General features: G+C 42.2%; 1 non-coding gene across 1 annotated transcript; it reads right to left on the reverse strand.

The window, feature by feature from the left end:
- Positions 1-3,889: 3,889 nt before the first annotated feature.
- On the reverse strand, positions 3,890-3,996 carry LOC126074104 (U6 spliceosomal RNA). Its single transcript, XR_007516912.1, has one exon. It is a non-coding gene; the product is annotated as a U6 spliceosomal RNA (small nuclear RNA).
- Positions 3,997-10,528: the final 6,532 nt, after the last annotated feature.

Below are 10,528 nucleotides of genomic sequence, written 5' to 3' on the forward strand. Positions count from 1 at the left end.
GGTGTTTTTTTTTTTTTGGTATCCAGAACAAAGCTTAGTAGTGGCTACCAAGGATGGAAGGGAAGGGGAAAGCGGTAGTCATAACTTAGGGGACACTGAGTTAAAGGTGGTGGAAAATTCTGGAAAGAATAGTGGTAATCGTTGTACAATATGTGAATGTAATCAATGTAAAAATTGTTAGATTGGCAAATGTTTTGTTATATCTATTTTTACCACAATAAAAAAAAAAAAAGACATACAAACCCAATCTCAGAGCAGCTTGGATTTCTTCCTTCAATACCATAGGTTCTTCATCATATGCTACCTCCTGAAATGGTTGAATGTCAACCAATTGTTTTTGGTACAGTGACTCTGTGTATTCTCTCCATCTTCTTTTGATGCTTCCTTTGTGGTTCATTATTTTGCCCATACCCATACCCATTGTTGTTGAGTCTATTCTGACTCATAGCGACCTTATAGGACAGAGTAGAATTGCCCCATAGGGTTTCCAAGGAGTGCCTGGTAGATTCGAACAGCTGACCTTTTGGTTAGCCGCCATAGCTCTTAACCACTATGCAACCAGGGTTTCTATTTTGCCCATAGAGTCCTTCAATATTGAAACTTGAGGCTTGAATTTTTTCTTCAATTCTTTCGGCTTGAGAAATGCCAATGTGTTCTTCCCTTCTGGTTTTCTAACTCCAGGTTTTTGCACATTTCATTATAGTACTCTCTTCCTGAGCCACCCTTTGAAATCTTTTGTTCAGCTATTTTACTTTATCGTTTCTTCCATTCGCTTTAGCTACTCAATGTTCAAGAGCAACTTTCAATCTCTTCTCACATCCATTTTGGTCTATTATTTCTTTCTTGTCTTTTTAATGACCTCTTGCTTTCTTCATGTATGATGTTCTTGATGTCATCCCACAACTCGCCTGGTCTTCAGTCATTAGTGTTCAATGCATCACATCTGTTCTTGAGATGGTCTCTAAATTCAGGTGTGATATACTCAAGGTTGTACTTTGGGCTCTCGTGGACTTGTTTTAATTTTTTTTAGCTTCAGTTTGAACTTGCTCATGAGCAGTTGATTAACTGTTCCGCAGTCAGTCCCCGGTCTTGTTCTGATGGATGATGTTGAGATTTTCCATTGTCTCATTCCACAGATGTAGTTGATTTGATTCCTGCATATTCCATCTGGCGAAGTCCATGTGTATAGTTGCTCTTTATATTATTGAAAAATCGTGTTTGCTTGCAAAATTTTATCGTGCCATCTCTGGCATTGTTTCTATCACCAAGACCATATTTTCCAACTAGTAATCCTTCTCCTTTGTTTCCAACTTTTGCATTCCAACCACCAATAACACTCAGTGCATCTTGATTGCATTATGATCAATTTCAGACTGCAGATGTAGGTAAAAATCTTCAATTTCTTCATCTTGGCATTAGTGATTGGTGCATAAATTTGAATAATAGTTGTACTAACTTGTCTCCCTTGTAGGCGTACAGATATTATCCTATCACTGACAGCATCGTACTTCAGGGTCTGTCTTGAAATGTTCTTTTTTTACAGTAAATGTGATGCTATTTGTCTTCAATTTGTCACTCCCAGCATAGTAGGCCATATGATTGATTCAAAATTGCCAATACCAGTCCATTTCAGCTCACTAATGCCTAGAATGGAGCTCTGGTGGCACAGTTCTTAAGAGTTCAGCTGTTAACCAGAAGGATGGCTGTTTGAATTCACCAGCTGTTCCTTAGAAACCCTATGGAGTAGTTCTACACTGTCCTGTGGGGTCACTATGAATCAGAATCAACTTGACAGCAACAGGTAAGGCCTAAAATATCGATCTTTATGCATTCCATTTCCTTTTTGACAACTTCCAATTTTCCTAGATTTATATTTCATGCACCCCATGTTCTGATTATTAATGGATGTTTGCAGATGTTTCCTCTCATTTTGAATTGTGCCACATCAGCAAAAGAAGGTTCCTCCACGCATTAAGGTCGACTCTACCAGCTCTTCCACGGTAGTATTTTGAGTGCCTTCCAACCTGAGGATCTCATCTTCCAACACAGTATCAAACAGTGTTCTGCTGCTATTCATAAGGTTTTCACTCACCAGTTTTTTGCAGAGGAAGATTACCTGATCCTTCTTCCTGGTTTGACTTAGTGTGAAAGCTCCACTGAAACCTGTCCACCATGGGTGACCCTGCTGGTATTTGAAACACTGATGGCATAGCTTCCAGCATCACCGAAACAAGCAAGCCACCACAGTACAACAAACTGTCAGACAAGTGGTGGACATACGTGTGTACATATGAATACCTTTATAAAATCCAAACAAACCATGGAGTCCCAACTGGTGTGCTTTTGGCTTTTGAAAGGTAACTGGCTCAAAATATTGCAATAATTTCTGAACAACATTCTTTTTTTTTTTTTTTTTTACAAATATTAAATTACTTTATTCAAGAAAATTAAATAAGCACTGGGATCCAGCAATACAGTGCCAAAATTGATTTTCGATGGCTTATCAAATATGTAGCATGAAATAAAAACAAAGTCATGATAAAATGAGTGGCAGGTATTAACATAAAGGCCAGAGTGCAAGGAGCACAAAAATGCATGCGGTAAGGTGATAGTTAATCACGACATTTGGATTTAAACTACAAGCTTCCTGGAAGCCTGATATTTTATGACAAATAGATCACACCACTCCCCCACCACTCTCTCTTTTTAACTAAGATTAAGTCACAGGTGCCTGGCATAGTTGGCCTAGGGTTTAGGCTAAAGAAACATACAAGTTTACCAGCTGATTTGGATATGGAATTTTTTTTTTTTAATTTTTATTGTGCTTTAAGTGAAAGTTTCAAACCAAGTCAGTCTCTCATACAAAAACTTATACACACCTTGCTATATACTCCTCGTTGCTCTCCCTCTAACGAGACAGCACACTCCTTCCCTCCACTCTCTATTTTTATGTCCATTTGGCCAGCTTCTGATCCCCTCTGCCCTCTCGTCTTTTTTCCAGACAAAAGCTGCCCACATAGTCTCATGAGTCTACTTGATCCAAGGAGCTCACTCTTCCCCAGTATCATTTTCTATTCCTTAGTCCAGTCCAATCCCTGTCTGAAGAGTTGGCTCTGGGGATGTTTCCTGCCTTAGGCTAACAGAAGGTCTGGGGACCGTGACCACCAGGGTCTTTCTAGTCTCAGTCAAACCATTAAGTCTGGTCTTTATATGAGAATTCGAGGTCTGCATCCCGCTGCCCTCTAGCTCTCTCAGGGGTTCTCTGTTGTGCTCCCTGTCAGGGCAGTCAACGGTTGTAGCCGGGCACCATCTAGTTCTTCTGGTCTCAGGCTGATGTAGTCTCTGGTTCATGTGGCCCTTTCTGTCTCTTTAGCTCATAATTACCTTGTGTCTTTGGTGTTCTTCACTCTCCTTTGCTCCAGGTGGGTTGAGACCAACTGATACACCTTAGATGGCCATTTGTTAGCGTTTAAGACCCCAGACGCCACTCTCCAAAGTGGGATGCAGAATGTTTTGTGAATAGATTTTATTATGCCAATCGACTTTGACTTAGGCTTTCTTTTTGCGACAGTTTCTCAGACTTATTTTTTTTAATATAATTTTTATTGTTCTTTAAGTGAAAGTTTACAAATCAAGTCAGTCTCTCACACAAAAACCCATATACACCTTGTTATGCACTCCCAATTACTCTCCCCCTAATGAGACAGCCGGCTCTCTCTCTCCACTCTCTCTTTTCGTGTCCTTTTCACCAGCTTCTAACCCCCTCCAGACTCTCATCTCCCCTCCAGGCAGAAGATGCCAACATAGTCTCAAGTGTCCACCTGATCCAAGAAGCTCACTCCTCACCAGCGTCCCTCTCCAACCCATTGCCCAGCCCAATCCATGTCTGATAAATATGGAACGCTTCAAGAATTTGTGTGTCATCCTTGTGCAGGGGCCATGCTAATCTTCTCTGTATCATTCCAATTTTAGTATATGTGCTGCTGAAGCGAGCACTCTCAGACTTATTTTTGATGACTTCAGCAGTCTTGAAAATTATTGGTCAGGTATTTTGTAGAATGAGATTTGTCTGATGTTTTTCTCATCACTAGTCTGAATACAGCCAGATTGTTCCTTAGAAACAAGGATGACAAGACTGCGTCTTACATACTTTGAACATGTTATCAGGAGGGATCAATCAGTCCCTGGAGAAGGACATCAGGGTCATCGAAAAAGAGGAAGACCCTCAATGAGATGGATTGACACAGTGGCTGCAACAATGGGCTTAGGCATAACGACAGTTGTGAGCATGGTGAAGGACCAGGCAGTGTTTCCTTCTGTAGTATATAGGGTTGCTAGGAGTTGGAAACAACCCGATGGCACCTAACAACAACAGTCTGAGGCGATATGTTTTGGGGAGGAAGACCACAGAAGTTAAGTGCCATTCTCATCACATTGTATCAGGGTACACACTCCCAACATGACTTATCACTGTTGATGTTGACCTTGATCACCAGCTGAGGTAGTGTTTGCTAGGTTTCTCCACTATAAAGTTATTGATTTTTCTCTCCCTTTCCATATTGTATTTTTCAGGAAAAAAAATCACTTGCATAGTAATACTTAAGGAATGGAGAGTTATATTCCACCTCCTTAAGGGCAGAGTACCTTCATAAATTATTTGGAATTCTGCACAGATTTATCTATTTCCCCATTTATCAATATCAGTTTGGACACATGGATCTTAATTTTATACTTTGGCTTATAATCCAATTCTACTTTATTTTCTTGCTCAAATTGTTCCAACTTTGGCTTTGGGATCTCTTGTGCTTGGCTTCTGTGGCCCTTTGACATATGCTCATTATTGTGTTTATTCATTTATTTTTGAGCATTTGCTTACTTTCTGGCCACCCGAGATGCTCCAGGCTCCTCCCATGTATTTTCTAGTTGGCCTTTTTAAAAATTTAATTAATGCTATTAAATTTGACAAAGTGAATTGTAAACTACCATGTGTAAAATTAGCACTGATTTGAGGCTACATATTGAGTTTTCACAGTATTTTGTTTCAATATTTGTACCTTCCTTGGATGGAGTTGGCAGTCCCCTGAATTTGACCACAAACCCATAATCCTGAGTTTGAACTCTTGACCCACTCCCTGAGCTACACCCATCTACAACAATGGAGGTAGCTCAGTTCTTTACATTGCTCCCAATATGTGGATGAAATGGTCAGTCTTTAACATCAGGTTTACTTCATTCTACAGTCTGCTTTTGTTCCACACTTCTGGAAAAGTGCTGATATCATTTCACTGCAACAAAATAAAAACCTTAACTTCAAAGTAAGAATGTGATGGAATTGCTCTCTCTCCATTTTGGAAACAATGGAGACCAGAAGAACCTGACTGATATATGCTCTTTTACACTAGAGCAGGGTTTCTCAGCCTTGACACTATTGATGTTTGGGGCAGGTACTTTCTTGTGGAGCGCTGTCAGGTCATTGTAGGACATTTGCAGCTTCCCTGGCCTCTACTCAGTAGATGCCAGTGGCACTCACTGAATGTGACAACCATAATATCTTCAGACACTGCTAATTGTCTCCAGGGTTTGGGGTGGGGTGGGGGTGGCAAAATCACTCCCAGTTAAAAACCACTGCTCGGTAATGATAGCCTGAGAGATTTCTACTGTGCAGCAGTACCACAGAAAGGAGATTTGAAAAGTCTGGAAGTAGACAGCCAGGCCCTTTCACCATGTAACCTGATCAGCTTCTATTTGTTGGGCAGAACTGAACTGGACAAGTCTTTGCAAAGGCAACATCCAGAGAGCAACAGAGGTGGCCTTTGGGTAATTTGGAAAGTGATATTAAAACGGTCAGAAGGTTGCTTAGTTCATTAAAACACCTGCATCTCAACCAAGGTGCCCATCAATGGATGAATGGATAAATTATGGTATAGTCACACAATGGAATACTACACATCAATAAAGAACAGGGAGGAATCTGTGAAACATTTCATAACATGGAGAAACCTGGAAGGCATTATGCTGAGTAAAATTAGTTGCAAAAGGACAAATATTGTATAAGACCACTATTATAAGAATTGAGAAATAGTTTAAACTGAGAAGAAAACATTCTTTCATGGTTATGAGAAGGGGGAGGGAGGAAGGGAGGGTGGGATAGGGGTATTCACTAATTAGATAGGAGTTAAGAACTACTTTAGGTGAAGGGAAAGACAGCACATAATACAGGGGAGGTCAGCACCATTGGACTAAACCAAAAGCAAAGAAGTTTCCTGAATAAACTGAATGCTTCCAAGGCTAGCGTAGCAGGGGTAGGGGTCTGGGGACCATGGTTTCAGGGGACATCTAAGTCAATTGGCATAATAACATCTATTAAGAAAACATTCTGCACCCCACTTTGAAGAGTGGCATCTGGGGTCTTAAACGTTAGCAAGCAGCCATCTAAGATGCATCAATTGGTCTCAACACACCTGGATCAAAGGAGAATGAAGAACACCAAGGACACAAGGCAATTACGAGCCCAAGAGACAGAGAGGGCCACATGAACTAGAGACTACATCATCCTGAAACCAGAAGAACTAGATGGTGCCCAGCTACAACCAATGACTGCCCTGACAGGGAACACAACAGAGAACCCCTGAGGGAGCAGGAGAGCAGTGGGATGCAGACCCCAAATTCTCATAAGACCAGATTTAACGGTATGACTGAGACTAGAAGGACCCTGGTGGTCATGGCCCCCAGACATTCTTTTGCCCCAGGACAGGAACCATACCTGAAGCCAACTCTTCAGACATGGATCGGACTGGACAAGTGTTGGAGAGGGATGCTGGTGAGGAGTGAGCTTCTTGGATCAGGTGGACACTTGAGACTATGTCAGCATCTCCTGCCCAGAGGGGAGATAAGAGGGTGGAGGGGGTTAGAAACTGGCAAAATGGACACGAAAAGAGAGAGTGGAGGGAGAGAGCGGGCTGTCTCATTAGGGGGAAAGTAATTGGGAGTGTGTAGCAAGGTGTATATGGGTTTTTGTGTGAGAGGCTGACTTGATTTGTAAACTTTCACTTAAAGCACAATAAAAATTAAAAAAAAAAAAAAACAAAAACCTGCATCTACACAGCGAGAGTTAACCCTGTGGTCTTGGCCGACTTCCAGCCCAAGCAATTACAACCTACCTTCCTTAGTTTTCCTTCCAGTTTCAGTTGGATCAGGTGCTTTTCTTTCCTTCCTGTTCTATACTGCATGACTCAACGATAATTATTATCTTAGCTTCTAGCAATTAGTGAGGGGATATTAATATGGGATTCATTTATAATCCCTTGAAATGTTTAAATCTTCAAAGTACTCAGGGCTGAAAAGGACAACTTATATTTCCCACTTCAGGTCAGTGAGATGTAACAGCTTACCCGCATGTCCTCGGTGCAGAGAGAGAAAACTTTTCATCATCTTGCCAAAACAGAAAAGCAAGTTATCCAATAGTTCATGAATCTGCATGGGGCTTTCTCCTGATGAAGGCCAGCTATAGAAGAATCGAGGCGAAGTTAGACCCTAGGTCTCCGCACTTCACTTTTTAGATGCAGTTGAAGGCCCTGGAATTCTTAGGCTAATAACATCTCCCAACTCAGGCCCTCATCCCGCTGTCTCTAATCTGCTGCCTCACTGGCACCTACCCTGTCAGGAAATTGTGCCATTTCCAGACTTTTCTCAATCCTTGCACTCATTTAAACAGCCAGTCCCTGCATTTCAGTCCCTTAGAGGTCTGGTCTCTGTGTGGCAGCAGGGACTGAATGGTATCATTTTAGGGTGACCAACTTGTCCCAGTTTGTCTGGACCGAGGAAACCCTGCAGTCTCAGGCAAGCTGGGATGGTTGGCGACCCTAAATCCTCGAAGGCAACATCTGCATCTTATCTCCTGTGACCTCATCCTCCTCTTAACACACCTGACAGCACAGGTAAGTCAGGAAGTGATTCTGCATCTTCTAAAACTTACATGAATGAGTGAAACAGAAGTTAACTGTAAGCCTTCTGGTTGGCCACAAGAGGGCTTATTCTCCCACATACACAGCACTGCCTGCAAAGTCAGGGAGAGAATGTTCCAGGTTAACAGTGATGATCAAATTAAAATGCCTCCGTCAGTCAGTGATAGCCTGAAGGTAGAAGTAAAAAAGATGATTAAGTCAATGTCGTTCCTACCCTCTTTTTTAAAAATCCAGTGCTGATGAAATTGACCTTCCTTTCTGGGTACCACCATGTTCCAGATGCCTTATATCCTTCATTCCCGGGACTCGTGATGACCTTACAAACTGGAAACTGTGGTTAAGCAGGCTAAGGTCACAAAAAGTGTCTAACTTCAGAGACAATCATCTTCCCACTATGCCCTATCACTGTATTACCTTAAAGAATTGTGAAATAGGAGAGTACAAAATGTTCCCGGCATTGTGACTATGGGGATGGCCAAGAGGAGACGGAGATGTGGATCTACCTCTGAAGGAGAACATGGCCAATGACTGTGAGTTAGTTTCTTGGGGTTCTTTCGTAACAAAGTACCACAAAACTGGGTGGATTAAAACAACCGAAATCTATCCTCTCACAGTTCTGTAGGTAGGACTCTGAAACCAAAGTGTAGGCAGGGCCATTCTCCCTCTGAAGGCTCTAGGAAAGAACCTTTCCTTGCCTCTTCCTGCCTTCTGGTGGTTGGTGGTAATCTTTGGAGTTCCTTGGTTTGTAGACACATCATTCCTATCTCTGCCTCCATTGTCAAATAGCTTTCTTCCCTGGGCATGTGTCTGTATGTCCAAACTTTCCTCCTCTTATAAAAACACCAGTCATTGGATTGAGAGTCCCTGGGTGGCCCAAACAGTTATGCACAAGGCTACTAACCGAGAAATTGGCAGTTCGAATCCACCTAGAGGCACCTGAAAAGAAAGGCGTGGTGATCTACTTTCGATAGATCACAGCCATTAAAAACCCTGTGGAGTATAGTTCTATGCTGAAACACATGAGGTGGCCATGAGTCAGAATGGACTTGATGGCATTGAGTTAATCCAACATGACCTCATTTTAACTTGGTTACATGTGCAAAGATTCTATTTCCCAGTAAGGTCACATTCATAGGTACTGGGTTTTAGGACTTGAACAGTATCTTTTTAGGGGGTAAAGATTTCAACCCACAACAGGGCATAATAGGAGAACAGGAGCAGGGGCTGCAGGCGGTGTAAGGCATCGCTCCACAGTGTTGATACCAACAAAGAGGTCTGTGGCCCCAGAGTGATGGGGAGGCAGAATTCCCAGCCCTTGTTACTTCCCCACTCCGAGACAAGAGGCCATATAGCTGCAGCAAATGAGGGAGCTCAGAGCACGAAGTGAATGCGACAGAGAGGCTATCAGTATGAGAACTAATCAGACCAAAGCCAAACTGGTTGCTGTTGAGTCAATTCTGACTCATGGTGACCCTGTGTACAACAGAAACAAATGCTGCCCAGTCCTGCACCATCCTCACAATCGTTGTTATGCTTAAGCCCGTCGTTGCAGCTACTGTGTCAGTCCATCTCATTGAGGATCTTCCTCAATGGCCTTCTACTTTACCACACATGGTGTCTTTCTCCAGAGACAGCTCCCTCCTGATAACATGTCCAAAGTATGTAAGAAGCAGTCTCGCCATCCTTGCTTTCTAAGGAGCATTCTGGCTGTACTTCTTCCAAGAGAGATTTGTTCTAATAGTGACCCTATAGGACCCTATAGGACAGAACTGCCCCATAGGTTTTCCAAGGCTTTAATCTTTATGGAAACAGACTGCCGTATCTTTCTCCCATGGAGTGGCTGGTGGGTTCAAACCACTGACTTTTTGATTTGCAGTCGAGTGCTTAACCACTGTGCCACTAAGGCTTGAGAACTAACCATAGAGTTCTTAAAGGGAAGCTAGGGAGAAAGGCCAAGTGGGACAGAAAGTACCCCAGGCTTCTAGCCACCTGCGACTGCCACCTGCCAAAATAAACTGGCAAAACCAACCCAAACTAAGTGAAGATACCAAAACACCAAAAGTACCAATGGAAAAAGAACATCTGCCAGCTGTTGTTGGAGTAAATAAAAGGAAGAACTTGGCAATTCTATAGACCAGCTATTAATGTCTTAATCCTGGGGTCAGTGTACAGGACACACACGATTCCAGAAAGGGTAGGGGGGTTGGGTTGGGGACTTCTCTGAGACTACAAATCTTGAAATCAGCTTAATTTAGATTTCTTCGCTGCTTTTCACACCTTATAGACACGTTCAGGACTCATTCTTACCTTTTTTCTTTTTTAATGAAAAATCTTGGCAATATGTTTCATTATGACATGGAATTGATTTTTTTTGTCAGTACCTACTATTTTGACAATCACAGCTTGGGAGACCTGCTGAGATGTCAGGAAGAGGACTCGTCTTCACATTACCTTAACCAAACCAATTATGGTTTTTAAAACTATAAATTAGGTTACTAAATTGGTCCCAACCTACTTGGCTGCCACCAAGTGAACTGAGGGTTGCATTTCTGAATTGCAAATAA

Source organism: Elephas maximus, chromosome 3 (assembly GCF_024166365.1).
Source record: "Elephas maximus indicus isolate mEleMax1 chromosome 3, mEleMax1 primary haplotype, whole genome shotgun sequence".
NCBI classification, from domain to species: domain Eukaryota; kingdom Metazoa; phylum Chordata; class Mammalia; order Proboscidea; family Elephantidae; genus Elephas; species Elephas maximus.